This window comes from Eurosta solidaginis, chromosome 2 (genome assembly GCF_040869045.1).
Source record: "Eurosta solidaginis isolate ZX-2024a chromosome 2, ASM4086904v1, whole genome shotgun sequence".
Lineage (NCBI taxonomy): Eukaryota > Metazoa > Arthropoda > Insecta > Diptera > Tephritidae > Eurosta > Eurosta solidaginis.
In genome coordinates, this window is record NC_090320.1 from 106,710,207 (window position 1) to 106,730,101 (window position 19,895).

At 40.0% G+C, this 19,895-nt stretch overlaps 1 protein-coding gene across 3 annotated transcripts in view; it reads left to right on the forward strand.

Moving 5' to 3' along the window:
* chic (profilin chic) overlaps positions 1-19,895 on the forward strand; it is a 252,626-nt gene that overhangs the window by 11,385 nt on the left and 221,346 nt on the right. The gene's annotated exons all lie outside the window — the stretch shown is intronic.

Below are 19,895 nucleotides of genomic sequence, written 5' to 3' on the forward strand. Positions count from 1 at the left end.
TAGGAAGGAGTATTACATATATGTTAGAAGTAAACAACATGATCACATTTATACGTTTCCACATATATGTAATACTCCTATATTGCTAATAGAAAATGCTGCAATATGTTTTGAATTCGAAATCAAAACAAGACAGCCTATAAAATTTTTGTGATTGTAGCAACATAAGTGTGACAAGAAAAAATTTAAATTAAGGTACATTCGATAATTGAATGCAAAAACAAAATAGTTTAAACAAAAATATATCGGCACTCTGATATTTGGGAATGTACCCAGCCTTTTGTAGCAATATAGGAGTATTACATATATGCATATAAGGTTTTCCATTTATTTTCATTGAGAAATAAGATCGTAAAAATAAAAAGCATTTATTATAAAGTACATGTGAAGCCCAATACCTAAAATGAATAATTTAATCAATGTATGTATGTATGTATTTATTTGAAAATTTGTTCCTAGCACAACAATTTTGACAAATTATTTAACAGTGCTAGTCATGAATAGCCTGAGCTACAAAAATTTAACATTTATAATAATAATAAATTAGATTAATCAAATTAAATGAAATATAATGGATAATAGTGAAATATTTATGTATGTAAATGTAAATCTTAAAACTAAAGAAAAGCAATTAATAAATATTAAAAGACAGCAGTAGTGATGATAACCTTTGGCTGGTTATAGATCGAATAGTATTTAACAAATAAAGAAGACAGAAAGGTAAAGGACTTAGAAATGAATATTTTAACAACAATTTGATATCCAGTTTAAGAGTCGTTAAAAAATGATGTTAGCTCTTTTTTTGAAGTGCAGAGCATTACTTAAGAGTCGAAGACTTGTAGGTAGGGAGTTCCTAAGACGTATTGCAGGCACAAAGAATTAGCGCTCAGAGGTTAGCGTGCGGTATCTAATGTGCTTAAGAAGAAGCACCGATCTTGATGATTGCAGAAAAATAAGCTTACGATATAGATACCCTGCAAAAATCGCGAGTACTCCATGTATGCATGGATCACTCAACAGCTGCTACCACTCATAACTACTACCTTCGTAGTAGAGTCGGTAGTAATGCTGAGTATTAGCCCCTGCCCCGTCTTTCCCCCCCCCCCCCCTCCCTCTTTTCCGGCAGAAATCGTGTAGGTCAGGGAAACTGACTCTTAGTCCCTACTTCCGTTGGCACCGTTTGCCAGCACATAATATATATGTTTGCGGCATCCGCCCAATGGTGCTCCTGCCTTGGGTGGTGCCACTTTCCTAGATGTTCTGGTCTCCGCGACGGCAACATCCCGACGTGTTTCATCGCGCCATGGTGCCAGGTCGCAAACCCAAATCATCCGGGTACCACAATGCTTGCCCAAGGACGCCCAGTCCCAGGGCCACAACAGCAGTTGCGTCCCGGCCTTCCACAACCCAGGCGTAGTCACCAGTTACTTACCCCCAGAGTGGCGGCGGCGTCTCCCCTTATGCACTTCAGAATTCTGCAGTTAAACTGTAATGGACTAACTGGGAATATTACGGAGATAGTCGACTACATGAAGCGGCACAACATCCGCATTGCTGCGATTCAAGAGACTAAACTCACAGCAAGATCTGCATTGCAGACCTGCTCTGGGTATAATTTCCACGGAAAAGACCGCGAGAGCGGAAATGGAGGCGGCCTCGCGTTTATCATACACCACTCTGTGCAATATTATATATTTGATCCTGGCATCGACCGCAGGGACAATGTCTTAGAACGTCAAGGCCTATCTGTCCGGTCAGGTGATGCAAACCTAGAAATCATCAACATTTACATCCCTCCTGCCACCTGTTGCCCCATTGGATACCGCCCTAATATCAGGGCCTTACTCACTGGCAATAATCGCATTATGGCGATTTCAATGCCCACCACGATCTATGGCACTCAAACTTGCGGGCGGACAGTAGGGGTGAGATGTTGGCGGATCAAATAGAAGAAACGACGTTCTGCACAATAAACGGAGACGCCCCTACACGTATGGTAGGAAGCTGCACAGTTCGCCAGATATCTCAATCGTGAGCGCAGAACTCTTAAACTGTGTCACCTGGCAGTCGATGGTAACATTGACATCCGACCACCTGCCTATACTTATTTCGCTCGAGCGTACCGCCGACTTCATCGTCACCGAAAAACGCACTTTCATAAACTTCAAAAAAGGAAAATGGGAAGAATATAAATCTTTTACAGACAACCTCTTTGCTGCCCTCCCTATTCCGACTGATGCCCGCCAAGGGGAGCGTGCCTTCCGTAAGGTCATTGAATCCGCCTCGGCACGTTTCATTCCCGCCGGGAAAATTCCCGAAATCCGGCCCCACTTCCCAACGGAGGCCGCAAACTTAACAACCGTAACAAAATCCTCAAATCCCTCGCTGGCAGTACCTGGGGAAAAGATAAAGAAACGCTCATGACTACTACAAAGCAATTAGCCAGCCGATTTTGTGCTACGCGTCACCCATATGGTCGCCAAGCCTAAAAATTACCCACTGGAAGAAGCTACAGGCCTGCCAAAATACTGATCTCAGAATTGCCACGGGCTGTCTTATGTCCCCAGAACACCATCTGCATAATGAGGCGAGAATACTCCCCATCAGGGAGAGAAATGAGATGCTGACCAAACATTTCCTGTTGAATACCCAGAAACCTGAGCATCCCAACAGACATCTGATTGATGAACCAGCACCGCCTAGGGGCTTAAGGACTCATCTCCGTAAGCATTTTGAGGAAATACGGCACCTGAGAGCCCAGCCGTATGAAGCGAAAAAACACAAGCAGGTCCTTGGTGAACTCCATAAACAGCCGTCGGACCTTTATGCCGGGAATTTCCCGGTGAATCCAGTACTTAAAGAAAAGTATCCAAAACTCGCGGAAGAGGAACGCATACTCCCCAGGGAAACGAGTCACTCTTGCTCAACTTCGTTCTGGATACTGTAACAGGTTAAACTCTTACCTATCCAGAATCAACCCCGATATACAAAATGTATGCTCCGTTTGCAATGTGTCCCCACATGCACCAACCATCTCTTTAATTGTAATGTGGAACCAACGCCTCTAACAGCCCTTATGGTCCACCGCTGTTGAAACGGCAAGTTTCCTTGGACTCCCGTTAGAGGATATTGATGGCAATTTGTGATCGGTCGCGGCTGTTAGGTGGGGCGAAGCATTGCTACAACAACAACAACAGCAATGATCGGCTTACAATATGTTCGTGTAGAAACATGAGTTGGTCCATTGCTGCATTACAGTGGAGTATAATGGAAAGTACTCCAGTGGACCACATGGTCCAACGATTTTTGCAGGGTAGTCAGGTTCCTCTGTGTGTATCAATTTATGGAGGAAGGACAGTGTTTTGACTTTTAAAAGATTTTCGAAAATGTTTAGCAACCTTTCAGCATGTTGTGGTACGTGGTCAAGTCTTCTCAACCCATAAACATATCTAGCAATGTTGTTGTACACAACATTTAGTTTGTTCTTGCACAGATAGTCACAGTTTGAGTAAATCACACAACCATGGAGTAGCATAGGTATTAAGTACGCTTTAGCCAGAAGTAGTCTTATGTGCAAAGGCGTGAAATACTGTGTTAATCGTGAGCGCAGAACACGTAAACTGCGTCAACTGGCAGCCGATGGTAAGATTGGCATCCTACCACCTGCCTATACGTATTTCGCTCGAGCGTACCGCCGACTTAATCGTCTTAAAACTCACTTTCATAACGCACTTTCATAAACTTCAAAAAACGAAAGTGGGAAGAATATAAATCTTTTACAGACAACCTCTTTGCTGCCCTGCCTATTCCGACTGATGCCCGCCAAGGGGAGCGTGCCTTCCGTAAGGTCATTGAATCCGCCTCGGCACATTTCATTCCCGCCGTGAGAATTCCCGAAATCCGGCCCCACTTCCCGGCGGAGGCCGCAAACTTAGCGAGAAAACGTGACCTTATAAGATAGTTTGATCCAGGCGACCCCCAAATAAGGGATATAAACCAACGCATCAGATTGCTTGGGGATGAACACAAGCGGGCGAAATGGGAGGAGCACCTAAGAGGTTGTAACCTCTCTACCGGTGTGGGTAAACTTTGGTCCACCGTAAAGTCCCTATCGAATCCGACTAAGCACAAAGACAAAGTTTCCATCGCCTTTGGCGACAAAGTGCTGTCGGATGCGAAAAAATGCGCGAGCGCTTTCTGCCGACAATATATAATGCATTCTACGGTCGACAAAGATAGACGGAGGGCCAATAGACACGCACATAAACACAAATTCAGCGCGTCACCAACCACCATCACCGCTAAAGAGGACGGTTTTTTAGGACGGTCATACTCTGTTCAGTGTGTCTCGTGTAAGGGATGGTTGCATCGGACAGGTTGTTCTGGGCTTGATCCCAAAACCCGACGTCCACGTAACTTTTATAAATCTTTTGTGGCTCCTTGCTGTTCACGCCCAAGGGCGCCCCGTGGTCTACGTCTAAGCGCCCCCCATTACCTTCCAGCAGCCCCGCTGCTCAGCAAGCCACAAGTACCCGCTGCTGCTCGCGCCTTACGGCGCCAACAACTCAAACAGCTGCTACCACTCATAACTACAATCTTCGTAGTAGAGTCGGAAGCAATGCTGAGCAACAGCCCCTGCCCCCGTCTTCTCCCCCCCTCTTTTCCGGCAGCAATCGTGTAGGTCAGGGAACCAGACTCTTAGTCCCTACCTCCGTTTGCACCGTTTGCCAGCACAGAATATATATGTTTGGACATCAGCCCAATGCAGCTCCTGCCTTGGGTGGTGCCACTTTCCTAGATGTTCTGGTCTCCGCAACGGCAACCCCTCGACGGGTTTCATCGCGCCATGTTGCCAGGTCGCAAACCCAAATCATCCGGGTACCCCAATGCTTGCCCAAGGACGCCCAGTCCCAGGGCCACAACAGCAATTGCGTCCTGGCCTTCCTCAACCCAGGCGTAGTCACCCGTCACTTACCCCCAGAGTGGCGACGTCTCCCCTCATGCACTTCAGAATTCTGCAGTTAAACTGTAATGGACTAACTGGGAAGATTACGGAGATAGTCAATTTCATGAAGCGGCACAACATCCGCATTGCTGCGATTCAAGAGACTAAACTCACAGCACGATCTGCATTGCAGACCTGCTCTGGGTATAATGTCCACAGAAAAGATCGCGAGAGCGGAAATGGAGGCGGCCTCGCGTTTATAATACACCACTCTGTGCAATATCACATATTTGATCCTGGGATCGACCGCAGGGACAACGTCTTAGAACGTCAAGGCCTATCTGTCCGGTCAGGCGATGCAAACCTAGAAATCATTAACATCTACATCCCCCCTGCCACCTGTTGCCCCGGTGGATTCCGCCCTAATATCAGAGCCTTACTCACTGGAAACAATCGCATTATTTTAGGCGACTTCAATGCCCATCATGATCTATGGCACTCAAATTTGCGGGCGGACAGTAGGGGCGAGATATTGGCGGATCAAATAGAAGAAACGACGTTCTGCACAATAAACGGAGACGCCCCCACACGTATGGTAGGAAGCTGTCACAGTTCGCCAGATATCTCAATCGTGAGCGCAGAACTCGTAAACTGCGTCAACTGGCAGCCGATGGTATCATTGGCATCCGACCACCTGCCTATACTTGTTTCGCTCGAGCGTACCGCCGACTTCATCGTCACCGAAAAACGCACTTTCATAAACTTTAAAAAAGGAAAGTGGGAAGAATATAAATCCTTTACAGACAACCTCTTTGCTGCCCTCCCTATCCCGACTGATGCCCGCCAAGGGGAGCGTGCCTTCCGCAAGGTCATTGAATCCGCCTCGGCACGTTTCATTCCCGCCGGGAGAATTCCCGAAATCCGGCCCCACTTCCCGGCGGAGGCCGCAAACTTAGCGAGAGAACGTGACCTTATAAGGCAGCTTGATCCAGGCGACCCCCAAATAAGGGATATAAACCAACGCATCAGATTGTTTGGGGATGAACACAAGCGGGCGAAATGGGAGGAGCACCTAAGAGGTTGTAACCTCTCTACCGGTGTGGGTAAACTTTAGTCCACCGTAAAGTCCCTATCGAATCCGACCAAGCACAAAGACAAAGTTTCCATCGCCTTTGGCGACAAAGTGCTGTCGGATGCGAAAAAATGAGCGAGCGCTTTCTGCCGACAATATATAATGCATTCTACGGTCGACAAAGTTAGACGGAGGGCCAACAGACACGCACATAAACACAAATTCAGCGCGTCACCAATCACCATCACCGCTAAAGAGGTTGAGGACGCCATTGGTCGCGCTAAACCATCCAAAGCAGTGGGCCCAGACGGCATAGCCATGCCGATGCTTAAAAGCCTAGGGAAAGAGGGTTTCAAATATTTAGCGCAGGTCTTCAACCTGTCTCTTTCCACCTTTGTCATACCCGAGAAATGGAGAATGGCCAAGGTGGTCCCGCTACTAAAGCCTGGTAAACCAGCTAACATATGAGAGTCGTATCGTCCGATATCTCTCCTATCGCCAGTAGCAAAGACGCTCGAAGCCATTTTGCTCCCTTATTTCCAAGCAAATTTGCAACTAGCCTCCCATCAGCATGGCTTCAGAAAACTCCATAGCACTATCTCCGCGCTAAATGCCATTAGCACCCAGATAAATTGCGGTTTAAATCAAAACCCCCACCATAGAACAGTACTCGTAGCGCTAGACCTATCAAAAGCTTTTGATACGGTCAACCATGGCTCGTTACTGCAAGACCTGGAAGGGTCTACCCTTCCCCCATGTCTTAAAAGGTGGGCCGCAAATTATCTGGGTGGTCGGCAGGCATCGGTGCTATTTAGAAACGAAACATCAAAGCCAAGGAAAATTAAACAAGGGATGCCACAGGGTGGTGTCCTAACCCCACTTTTGTTTAATTTCTACATATCTAAGCTACCTTCACCACCGGAAGGAGTCACAATCGTTTCCTACGCCGATGACTGCACAGTAATGGCCACAGGCCCAGGCCCACAGATCGATGAGCTATGCAACAAAATAAACGGCTACCTCCCTGATCTCTCCAGTTTTTTCGCCTCGCGAAACCTGGCATTATCACCGACTAAATCTTCCGCGACCTTATTTACAACATGGACGTCCCAAATGTCGACCATTTTGAACATCCACGTCGATGGCTCTACATTTTGGTGAGCACGCAGCCGCAATTGTTCCGAGAATTCAGAGCCGTAACAAAATCCTCAAATCCCTTGCTGGCAGTACCTGGGGAAAAGATAAAGAAACGCTCATGACTACATACAAAGCAATTAGCCAGCCGATTACGTGCTACGCGTCACCCATATGGTCGCCAAGCCTAAAAATTACCCACTGGAAGAAGCTACAGGCCTGCCAAAATACTGCTCTCAGAATTGCCACGGGCTGTCTTCTTATGTCCCCAGAACACCATCTACATAATGAGGCGAGAATACTCCCCATCAGGGAAAGAAACGAGATGCTGACCAAACAGTTCCTGTTGAATACCCAGAAACCTGGGCATCCCAACAGACATCTGATTGACGAGCCAGCACCGCCTAGGGGCTTAAGGAGTCATCTCCGTAAGCATTTTGAGGAAATACGGCATCTGAGAACACAGCCGTATGAAGCGAAAAAACACAAGCAGGTCCTTGGTGAACTCCACAAACAGGCGTCGGACCTTTATGCCGGGAATTGCCCGGTGAACCCAGTACTCAAAGTAAAGTATCCAAAACTTGCGGAAGAGGAACGCATACTCACCAGGGAAACGCGTGTCACTCTGGCTCAACTTCGTTCTGGATACTGTAACAGGTTAAACTCTTACCTATCCAGAATCAACCCCGACATACAAAATGTATGCCCCGCTTGCAATGTGTCCCCACATGACACCAACCATCTCTTTAATTGTAATATGGAACCAACGCCTCTAACACCCCTTTCCCTATGGTCCTCCCCTGTTGAAACAGCAAGTTTCCTTGGACTCCCGTTAGAGGATATTGATGACAGTTTGTGATATTTTGTAATATATCTTTCGCTGTAAGTTGTAGTGATGACATATGATGAAAAAATCATCCGCGTTCGTTGTTTAGTGTATGTAGACTAGTTGTGTAAATGTTGAAGAGAAGTGGGCTTAGGCCACTTCCCTGACATAACCCTTGCCTTGTAGTTATATATATGTTTTCAAATTTCAGGACCCTGTTATATAGGAATGACCATATCCAGGTAATTATTATTTTTTTGTTTGGTATTCCGTACTCATTAAGTATGTTTGCTAGTATGCTTATGTCTACTGATGATGATTGTTCCGGTAGTTTGTTTCTTATGTGTTGTTCTATTATTTCTTTAATTTGGTTTTCCATAATTTTAAAAAATATTGGTAAGAGGTTTATTGGTCGTAGTTCATAAGTACTGCAGGGTCCATACCAGGTTTTCGTATTGGTACAATTTTGACAGTTCTCCAGTCATTTGGAATTCGTTCTGATTTCCATACTTCCTTTATTGAGTCAAATAATGCGTTTTTACTTTCTTCGGTTAAGTTTTGGATAATTTTGTAGCTGATCCCATCATGTCCTTTGGCCTTTGGGGTTCCTGCTACTAATGAAGTTATTAAATCTTTCTTCGGATAGTTCGGGCATTGTATTGTTTTTAAAGCATTTTATATTTATCAAATTATTGTTTGGAGGGTTATCTCCAGCTATGGTCTCAAGAAAATCGCATTTTTGTTGGTCTGTCCATGAGTTTCCCAGATTTGTATTTTCACATTTGTATTTCGCAATGTTTTTGGAAGTTTTCCAGACTTACTGATACTTGTGGGATTTGAAAGTTCGTTTGAAGTTTCTGTAAATTTATTCTTTTTAATTTCTTTTATGTGTTCTCTGACTGCCTTTATGGCTTCAGCCAAGGCATTGCCGTTTTCGATACTATTGTCTTGTAAAAATTTCGTTCTTGCTACATTTCGTAGCCTTATTAATTTCGTACACTGTTCATCCCACCAATGTTTTGGAACATATTTTTTGTTGGCTGGTATCACTATTGTGTGTTTTTTAACTGCTTCTTTAATTGTACTGTATATGTTAGCAATCTCACTGGGGAGTGATTTTTGTTCAGCTCATCTATTACTCTCTGCATTAATATCTTTTTTGTTCTTCTATTTTTGATTTGTGCTTTACTTATTACTGTTTCTGTTAGCATGTGGTGACTATAGGTTATTTTTGTACTAATTCTTCTCCATGTGACGTTTCCTGAATAGCCGTTATAAAAAGTTAGATCTATTGCTGATGAGGTTGCATTTGGTGTTGTAAAAGTTGGACTTCCATTATTTATGCATGTAAAATTGTTGCTTACTGCTATTTCTACTAAACTGTCACCCTTTCGGTCGGTGACACTGTTGCCCCATGTCATTGATTTTGCATTAAAATCACCCAGTATTAAAGAATTTTGTTGTTGTCTGTTCGCCCAAGTGAAAATAGTTTCGATTCTATTTTTGAATTGATTATTAATAATAGTTGGTGCTAGGTAAGTACAAATGATATTTAAATTAGTTTTAAGATTTAGTGTTGTTATTCCTATTGTTTCGTCAGCTTTAGTGTTGAGTATCGAAAATTTTATATATTTTTTAATATAAATTCCTACTCGGCCATATCCATTTGCTCTACATTTGCAAATAAATTTATAATTTTTATACTCAGCGTGCTTTGCACTCAGAGTATATTAACTTTGATTGGATAACGGTTGGTAGTACAGGTATAAAATAATCGAAATAGATTTCCATATATCAAAATCATCAGTATCGAAAAAAAATTTGATTGAGCCATGTCCGTCCGTCCGTCCGTCTGTCCGTTAACACGATAACTTGAGTAAATTTTGAGGTATCTTGATGAAATTTGGTGTGTAGGTTCCTGGGCACTCATCTCAGATCGCTATTTAAAATGAACGATATCGGACTATAACCACGCCCACTTTTTCGATATCGAAAATTTCGAAAAACCGAAAAAGTGCGATAATTCATTACCAAAGACGGATAAAGCGATGAAATTTGGTAGGTGGGTCGACCTTATGACGTTGAACAGGAAATTAGTAAAATTTTGGACAATGGCGTGGCACCGCCCACTTTTAGAAGAAGGTAATTTAAAAGATCGCGGGTTCGAATCGAGCTCAAGGCCTAACAATAATTTTTTATCATTATTATTGTTATGATAAATTTTTTCTTAATTGAAAAAATTTTTTTAAATTAGAATAGAAGAAAGAAAAAATTTTTTAGACAACTGCCAAAGCTCGTTGTATAGATCCATTTCGGGAACTGCTAAATTCCTTCATCGGCAACGTTTAGGCGCCGCTGCTATAACCATTCAGCCACCACAGCGGTTTTTTGTTTGTCTTCATTAATCCTACTTCTATTCTGGTTCGTGCCAATTGATATTCACACCACTGCGACATCTGTTGCAGAATAGCTGTGAAAATTGGACTTGTTTGTTGGCAATGCTGCCAAAGTGTCATATTTTATTGACACTTGTTTTCCCCCGTGCTCTGGGATGTATTAACAATTTTTGTTGTTATATCGGCCTACTGATTTTAAGATCGCGGGTTCGAATCGAGCTCAAGGCCTAACAATAATTTTTTATCATTATTATTGTTATGATAAATTTTTTCTTAATTGAAAAAATTTTTAAATTAGAATAGAAGAAAGAAAAAATTTTTTAGACAACTGCCAAAGCTCGTTGTATAGATCCATTTCGGGAACTGCTAAATTCCTTCATCGGCAACGTTTAGGCGCCGCTGCTATAACCATTCAGCCACCACAGCGGTTTTTTGTTTGTCTTCATTAATCCTACTTCTATTCTGGTTCGTGCCAATTGATATTCACACCACTGCGACATCTGTTGCAGAATAGCTGTGAAAATTGGACTTGTTTGTTGGCAATGCTGCCAAAGTGTCATATTTTATTGACACTTGTTTTCCCCCGTGCTCTGGGATGTATTAACAATTTTTGTTGTTATATCGGCCTACTGATTTTAAGATCGCGGGTTCGAATCGAGCTCAAGGCCTAACAATAATTTTTTATCATTATTATTGTTATGATAAATTTTTTCTTAATTGAAAAAATTTTTAAATTAGAATAGAAGAAAGAAAAAATTTTTTAGACAACTGCCAAAGCTCGTTGTATAGATCCATTTCGGGAACTGCTAAATTCCTTCATCGGCAACGTTTAGGCGCCGCTGCTATAACCATTCAGCCACCACAGCGGTTTTTTGTTTGTCTTCATTAATCCTACTTCTATTCTGGTTCGTGCCAATTGATATTCACACCACTGCGACATCTGTTGCAGAATAGCTGTGAAAATTGGACTTGTTTGTTGGCAATGCTGCCAAAGTGTCATATTTTATTGACACTTGTTTTCCCCCGTGCTCTGGGATGTATTAACAATTTTTGTTGTTATATCGGCCTACTGATTTTAAGATCGCGGGTTCGAATCGAGCTCAAGGCCTAACAATAATTTTTTATCATTATTATTGTTATGATAAATTTTTTCTTAATTGAAAAAATTTTTAAATTAGAATAGAAGAAAGAAAAAATTTTTTAGACAACTGCCAAAGCTCGTTGTATAGATCCATTTCGGGAACTGCTAAATTCCTTCATCGGCAACGTTTAGGCGCCGCTGCTATAACCATTCAGCCACCACAGCGGTTTTTTGTTTGTCTTCATTAATCCTACTTCTATTCTGGTTCGTGCCAATTGATATTCACACCACTGCGACATCTGTTGCAGAATAGCTGTGAAAATTGGACTTGTTTGTTGGCAATGCTGCCAAAGTGTCATATTTTATTGACACTTGTTTTCCCCCGTGCTCTGGGATGTATTAACAATTTTTGTTGTTATATCGGCCTACTGATTTTAAGATCGCGGGTTCGAATCGAGCTCAAGGCCTAACAATAATTTTTTATCATTATTATTGTTATGATAAATTTTTTCTTAATTGAAAAAATTTTTAAATTAGAATAGAAGAAAGAAAAAATTTTTTAGACAACTGCCAAAGCTCGTTGTATAGATCCATTTCGGGAACTGCTAAATTCCTTCATCGGCAACGTTTAGGCGCCGCTGCTATAACCATTCAGCCACCACAGCGGTTTTTTGTTTGTCTTCATTAATCCTACTTCTATTCTGGTTCGTGCCAATTGATATTCACACCACTGCGACATCTGTTGCAGAATAGCTGTGAAAATTGGACTTGTTTGTTGGCAATGCTGCCAAAGTGTCATATTTTATTGACACTTGTTTTCCCCCGTGCTCTGGGATGTATTAACAATTTTTGTTGTTATATCGGCCTACTGATTTTAAGATCGCGGGTTCGAATCGAGCTCAAGGCCTAACAATAATTTTTTATCATTATTATTGTTATGATAAATTTTTTCTTAATTGAAAAAATTTTTAAATTAGAATAGAAGAAAGAAAAAATTTTTTAGACAACTGCCAAAGCTCGTTGTATAGATCCATTTCGGGAACTGCTAAATTCCTTCATCGGCAACGTTTAGGCGCCGCTGCTATAACCATTCAGCCACCACAGCGGTTTTTTGTTTGTCTTCATTAATCCTACTTCTATTCTGGTTCGTGCCAATTGATATTCACACCACTGCGACATCTGTTGCAGAATAGCTGTGAAAATTGGACTTGTTTGTTGGCAATGCTGCCAAAGTGTCATATTTTATTGACACTTGTTTTCCCCCGTGCTCTGGGATGTATTAACAATTTTTGTTGTTATATCGGCCTACTGATTTTAAGATCGCGGGTTCGAATCGAGCTCAAGGCCTAACAATAATTTTTTTATCATTATTATTGTTATGATAAATTTTTTCTTAATTGAAAAAATTTTTAAATTAGAATAGAAGAAAGAAAAAATTTTTTAGACAACTGCCAAAGCTCGTTGTATAGATCCATTTCGGGAACTGCTAAATTCCTTCATCGGCAACGTTTAGGCGCCGCTGCTATAACCATTCAGCCACCACAGCGGTTTTTTGTTTGTCTTCATTAATCCTACTTCTATTCTGGTTCGTGCCAATTGATATTCACACCACTGCGACATCTGTTGCAGAATAGCTGTGAAAATTGGACTTGTTTGTTGGCAATGCTGCCAAAGTGTCATATTTTATTGACACTTGTTTTCCCCCGTGCTCTGGGATGTATTAACAATTTTTGTTGTTATATCGGCCTACTGATTTTAAGATCGCGGGTTCGAATCGAGCTCAAGGCCTAACAATAATTTTTTATCATTATTATTGTTATGATAAATTTTTTCTTAATTGAAAAAATTTTTAAATTAGAATAGAAGAAAGAAAAAATTTTTTAGACAACTGCCAAAGCTCGTTGTATAGATCCATTTCGGGAACTGCTAAATTCCTTCATCGGCAACGTTTAGGCGCCGCTGCTATAACCATTCAGCCACCACAGCGGTTTTTTGTTTGTCTTCATTAATCCTACTTCTATTCTGGTTCGTGCCAATTGATATTCACACCACTGCGACATCTGTTGCAGAATAGCTGTGAAAATTGGACTTGTTTGTTGGCAATGCTGCCAAAGTGTCATATTTTATTGACACTTGTTTTCCCCCGTGCTCTGGGATGTATTAACAATTTTTGTTGTTATATCGGCCTACTGATTTTAAGATCGCGGGTTCGAATCGAGCTCAAGGCCTAACAATAATTTTTTATCATTATTATTGTTATGATAAATTTTTTCTTAATTGAAAAAATTTTTAAATTAGAATAGAAGAAAGAAAAAATTTTTTAGACAACTGCCAAAGCTCGTTGTATAGATCCATTTCGGGAACTGCTAAATTCCTTCATCGGCAACGTTTAGGCGCCGCTGCTATAACCATTCAGCCACCACAGCGGTTTTTTGTTTGTCTTCATTAATCCTACTTCTATTCTGGTTCGTGCCAATTGATATTCACACCACTGCGACATCTGTTGCAGAATAGCTGTGAAAATTGGACTTGTTTGTTGGCAATGCTGCCAAAGTGTCATATTTTATTGACACTTGTTTTCCCCCGTGCTCTGGGATGTATTAACAATTTTTGTTGTTATATCGGCCTACTGATTTTAAGATCGCGGGTTCGAATCGAGCTCAAGGCCTAACAATAATTTTTTATCATTATTATTGTTATGATAAATTTTTTCTTAATTGAAAAAATTTTTAAATTAGAATAGAAGAAAGAAAAAATTTTTTCTTTCTTCTATTCTAATTTAAAAATTTTTTCAATTAAGAAAAAATTTATCATAACAATAATAATGATAAAAAATTATTGTTAGGCCTTGAGCTCGATTCGAACCCGCGATCTTAAAATCAGTAGGCCGATATAACAACAAAAATTGTTAATACATCCCAGAGCACGGGGGAAAACAAGTGTCAATAAAATATGACACTTTGGCAGCATTGCCAACAAACAAGTCCAATTTTCACAGCTATTCTGCAACAGATGTCGCAGTGGTGTGAATATCAATTGGCACGAACCAGAATAGAAGTAGGATTAATGAAGACAAACAAAAAACCGCTGTGGTGGCTGAATGGTTATAGCAGCGGCGCCTAAACGTTGCCGATGAAGGAATTTAGCAGTTCCCGAAATGGATCTATACAACGAGCTTTGGCAGTTGTCTAAAAAATTTTTTCTTTCTTCTATTCTAATTTAAAAATTTTTTCAATTAAGAAAAAATTTATCATAACAATAATAATGATAAAAAATTATTGTTAGGCCTTGAGCTCGATTCGAACCCGCGATCTTAAAATCAGTAGGCCGATATAACAACAAAAATTGTTAATACATCCCAGAGCACGGGGGAAAACAAGTGTCAATAAAATATGACACTTTGGCAGCATTGCCAACAAACAAGTCCAATTTTCACAGCTATTCTGCAACAGATGTCGCAGTGGTGTGAATATCAATTGGCACGAACCAGAATAGAAGTAGGATTAATGAAGACAAACAAAAAACCGCTGTGGTGGCTGAATGGTTATAGCAGCGGCGCCTAAACGTTGCCGATGAAGGAATTTAGCAGTTCCCGAAATGGATCTATACAACGAGCTTTGGCAGTTGTCTAAAAAATTTTTTCTTTCTTCTATTCTAATTTAAAAATTTTTTCAATTAAGAAAAAATTTATCATAACAATAATAATGATAAAAAATTATTGTTAGGCCTTGAGCTCGATTCGAACCCGCGATCTTAAAATCAGTAGGCCGATATAACAACAAAAATTGTTAATACATCCCAGAGCACGGGGGAAAACAAGTGTCAATAAAATATGACACTTTGGCAGCATTGCCAACAAACAAGTCCAATTTTCACAGCTATTCTGCAACAGATGTCGCAGTGGTGTGAATATCAATTGGCACGAACCAGAATAGAAGTAGGATTAATGAAGACAAACAAAAAACCGCTGTGGTGGCTGAATGGTTATAGCAGCGGCGCCTAAACGTTGCCGATGAAGGAATTTAGCAGTTCCCGAAATGGATCTATACAACGAGCTTTGGCAGTTGTCTAAAAAATTTTTTCTTTCTTCTATTCTAATTTAAAAATTTTTTCAATTAAGAAAAAATTTATCATAACAATAATAATGATAAAAAATTATTGTTAGGCCTTGAGCTCGATTCGAACCCGCGATCTTAAAATCAGTAGGCCGATATAACAACAAAAATTGTTAATACATCCCAGAGCACGGGGGAAAACAAGTGTCAATAAAATATGACACTTTGGCAGCATTGCCAACAAACAAGTCCAATTTTCACAGCTATTCTGCAACAGATGTCGCAGTGGTGTGAATATCAATTGGCACGAACCAGAATAGAAGTAGGATTAATGAAGACAAACAAAAAACCGCTGTGGTGGCTGAATGGTTATAGCAGCGGCGCCTAAACGTTGCCGATGAAGGAATTTAGCAGTTCCCGAAATGGATCTATACAACGAGCTTTGGCAGTTGTCTAAAAAATTTTTTCTTTCTTCTATTCTAATTTAAAAATTTTTTCAATTAAGAAAAAATTTATCATAACAATAATAATGATAAAAAATTATTGTTAGGCCTTGAGCTCGATTCGAACCCGCGATCTTAAAATCAGTAGGCCGATATAACAACAAAAATTGTTAATACATCCCAGAGCACGGGGGAAAACAAGTGTCAATAAAATATGACACTTTGGCAGCATTGCCAACAAACAAGTCCAATTTTCACAGCTATTCTGCAACAGATGTCGCAGTGGTGTGAATATCAATTGGCACGAACCAGAATAGAAGTAGGATTAATGAAGACAAACAAAAAACCGCTGTGGTGGCTGAATGGTTATAGCAGCGGCGCCTAAACGTTGCCGATGAAGGAATTTAGCAGTTCCCGAAATGGATCTATACAACGAGCTTTGGCAGTTGTCTAAAAAATTTTTTCTTTCTTCTATTCTAATTTAAAAATTTTTTCAATTAAGAAAAAATTTATCATAACAATAATAATGATAAAAAATTATTGTTAGGCCTTGAGCTCGATTCGAACCCGCGATCTTAAAATCAGTAGGCCGATATAACAACAAAAATTGGTAATTTAAAAGTTTTGCAAGCTGTAATTTGGCAGTCGTTGAAGATATCATGATGAAATTTGGCAGGAACATTACTCCTTTTACTATATATGTGCTAATAAAAATTAGCAAAATCGGATGAAGAACACGTCCACTTAAAAAAAATTTTTTTTAAGTCAAATTTTAACAAAAAATTTAATATATTTAGAGTATACAAGTAAATTATGACAACATTCAACTCCAGTAATGATATGGTGCAACCAAATACAAAAATAAAAGAAAATTTCAAAACGGGCGTGGGTTCGCCCTTTTTCATTTAATTTGTCTAGAATAGCTTTTATGCCATAAGTCGAACAAAAGTTTACCAATACTTGAGAAATTTGGTAGGGGCATAGATTCTACGACAATAACTATTTTCTGTGGAAATGGGCGAAATAGGTTGAATCCACGCCCAGTTTTTATACACAGTCTACCGTCTGTCCTTCCGCTCGGCCGTTAACACGATAACTTAAGAAAAAATCGATTTATCTTTACTAAACTTAGTTCACGTACTTATCTGATTTCACTTTATCTTGGTATAAAAAATTTCCGAAATCCGACTATGACCACGCCCACTTTTTCGATATTGAAAACTACGAAAAATGAAAAATATGCCATAATTCTATACCAAGTACGAAACAAGGAATGAAACATGGTAATTGGATCGGTTTATTGACGCAAAATATAACTTTAGAAAAAACTTTGTAAAATGGGTGTGACACCTACCATATTAAGTAGAAGAAAGTGAAAAAGTTCTGCAGGTCTAAATCAAAAGCCCTTGAAATCTTGGCAGGAATACTGTTCTTGGTATTACATATATAAATAAATTAGCGGTAGCCGACAGAAGATGGCCTGGGACACCCTGGTCCACATTTTGGTCGATATCTCGAAAACGCCTTTACATATACAACTAAGGGCCACTCCATTTTAAAACCCTTTAACTGATACCCATATCGTACAAACGCATTCTAAAGTCACACCTGGTCCACCTTTATGACGATATCTCGAAAAGGCGCCCACCTATAGGGCTCTTTTAAAATACTCATTAACACCTTTCATTTGATACCCATATCGTACAAACATTATAGAGTCACCCCTGGTTTACCTTTATGGCATTATCTCGAAAAGGCGTCCACCTATAAACGAAGGACCACTCTGTTCTAAAATACTCATTAACACCTTTCATTTGATTCCCATATCGTACAAGCAAATTCTAGAGTCACCCCCGGTCCACCTTTATGGCGATATCTCGAAAAGGCGTCCACCTATAGAACTAAGGCACACTCCCTTTTAAAATACACATTAACACCTTTCATTTGATACCCATATCGTACAAACACATTCTAGAGTCACCCCTGGTCCACCTTTATGGCCATATCTCGAAAAGGCGTCCACCTATAGAACCAAGGCCCACTCCCTTTTAAAATACTCATTAGCACCTTTCATTTTGTACATACCCATATCGTACGCACACATTATAGTCACCCCTGGTCCACCTTTATGGCGATATCTCGAAAGGCGTCCACCTATAAAACTAAACCCCACTCCCTTTTAAAATACTCATTAGCACCTTTTATTTGATACCCATATCGTAAAAACACATTCTAGAGTCACCCCTGGTCCACCTTTATGGCGATATCTCGAGAAGGCGTCCACGTATAGAACTATGGCCCACTCCATTTTGAAATACTCTTAATACCTTCCATTTGATACCCTTGTCATACAAACACATTCCAGGGTTACCCTGGGTTCATTTTCCTACATGGTGATTTTCCCTTATTTTGTCTCCAAAGCTCTCAGCTTAGTATGTAAAGTTTGGTTACACCCGAACTTAGCCTTCCTTACTTGTTTAAACTTGTACTTGCATTGTTTAGTATCCACGTCTCGCAGATAGCTGCAATGTCTATTTTGTTGTGTTCTAAATATATTTCTAGTACCTCTTTGTTAGTATCTTTTTTTAAACTTTGGATATTATACTCAATTAATTTGAGTGCCATGATTGCAGTTTTTTAAAAGGGCTATGTCAGTGTTATTGTTGAATCTGTTGATATCGTTCCAAACCTTGTTCCAAAATTCTCTCACTGGTTGTGGGACGTCTTTTGTCCACTGAGAAATTTGCTTAGTTATTTCCTGATTAAGGTTGTTAATACATTTTTCGTAGTTTGTCGATTGTGCTTGGGCATTTTTCTGAAGATTTATTCTGTCCTTTAGGGTGAATTTATTGGTTTTACTTACTTGAGCGTTATTAGATAGTGTTTTTGAATACGGCATATATCGGTGTATTGACTTTGCGGCTTCTTCAGTTGTAATCTTTGGGAATTCTTTGTTAAAGTTTTGTATTTTCATTTCCGGTTTTTTATCAAACAGATGTGGGTATCTAGCTTTTATTTCTAGCTTAGTCAGGTTTTCAGCAACCATTGCATTTTTGATTGCATACTCTTTTTCTCTGGCTGGGCAGGTTTTAGCAATTGCAACAAGTTTCTGGCCAAAATTTGCACATTTAGTGCTTGTACAGTCTGCACTGTTTTTGTTTTCGTGATATTCTACGCATTTATAACACGTTTGCTGTTGTTGTTTGCAGTGCATAGCAAAATGTCCATATCTATAACATTTGTAGCACTGTGGTACCATTATATAGTGTTTTACTGTAATTTTAGTTGATGCATTTTGGCAGCTGGTTGATGTATTTTGGCAGCACATCGCCTTTGAATATAATTTTAGCCCTTTCCGTGGATTTTTTATCTTCCTTTGATCCCTTTAGCAGCCTTTGAATTTTTTTATTGGAATTTCTGATTTTATGAATTCATTCAGTTCTTCATCTGTTATGTCTACAGGAATATCTTAGATGATACCTGCTTTTTGCGACTATTTTACAACGTCCAAATCCAACTTTGCTCACATCTATGTTGGTTATACCTAGCTTCGTGCAAAGCATGGCTAAAGTCACATTGTTTATAGGTTTTCTTTCGTTTTTGTCAACATAAACTATAAATGGACCCTTATGGTCTCCGTATTCTAGTCTATTTTCTTGTATGTCTACTGGTTTCTCCTTTACCTTACCATTTTCTTGCTCGGATTCCATTGATTCATCCATAATTTCGATCGATTTATCTTTAGATGTTTTCTTTTTATTCTCCGACTCCAATTTGTCTCTGTTGCTCCTCTTTTTCTTTTTTCTTTATTTTTTTTTAGGCTCATCTCCCGTATCACTATCCATGTCAAATATTCGCTTTCCTTTCTGTTCTTGCTCAGATTCCACACTCGATTGCAATTTGATGTAATTCAAAAGAAGATTTTTCTTTATTAATTTTAATT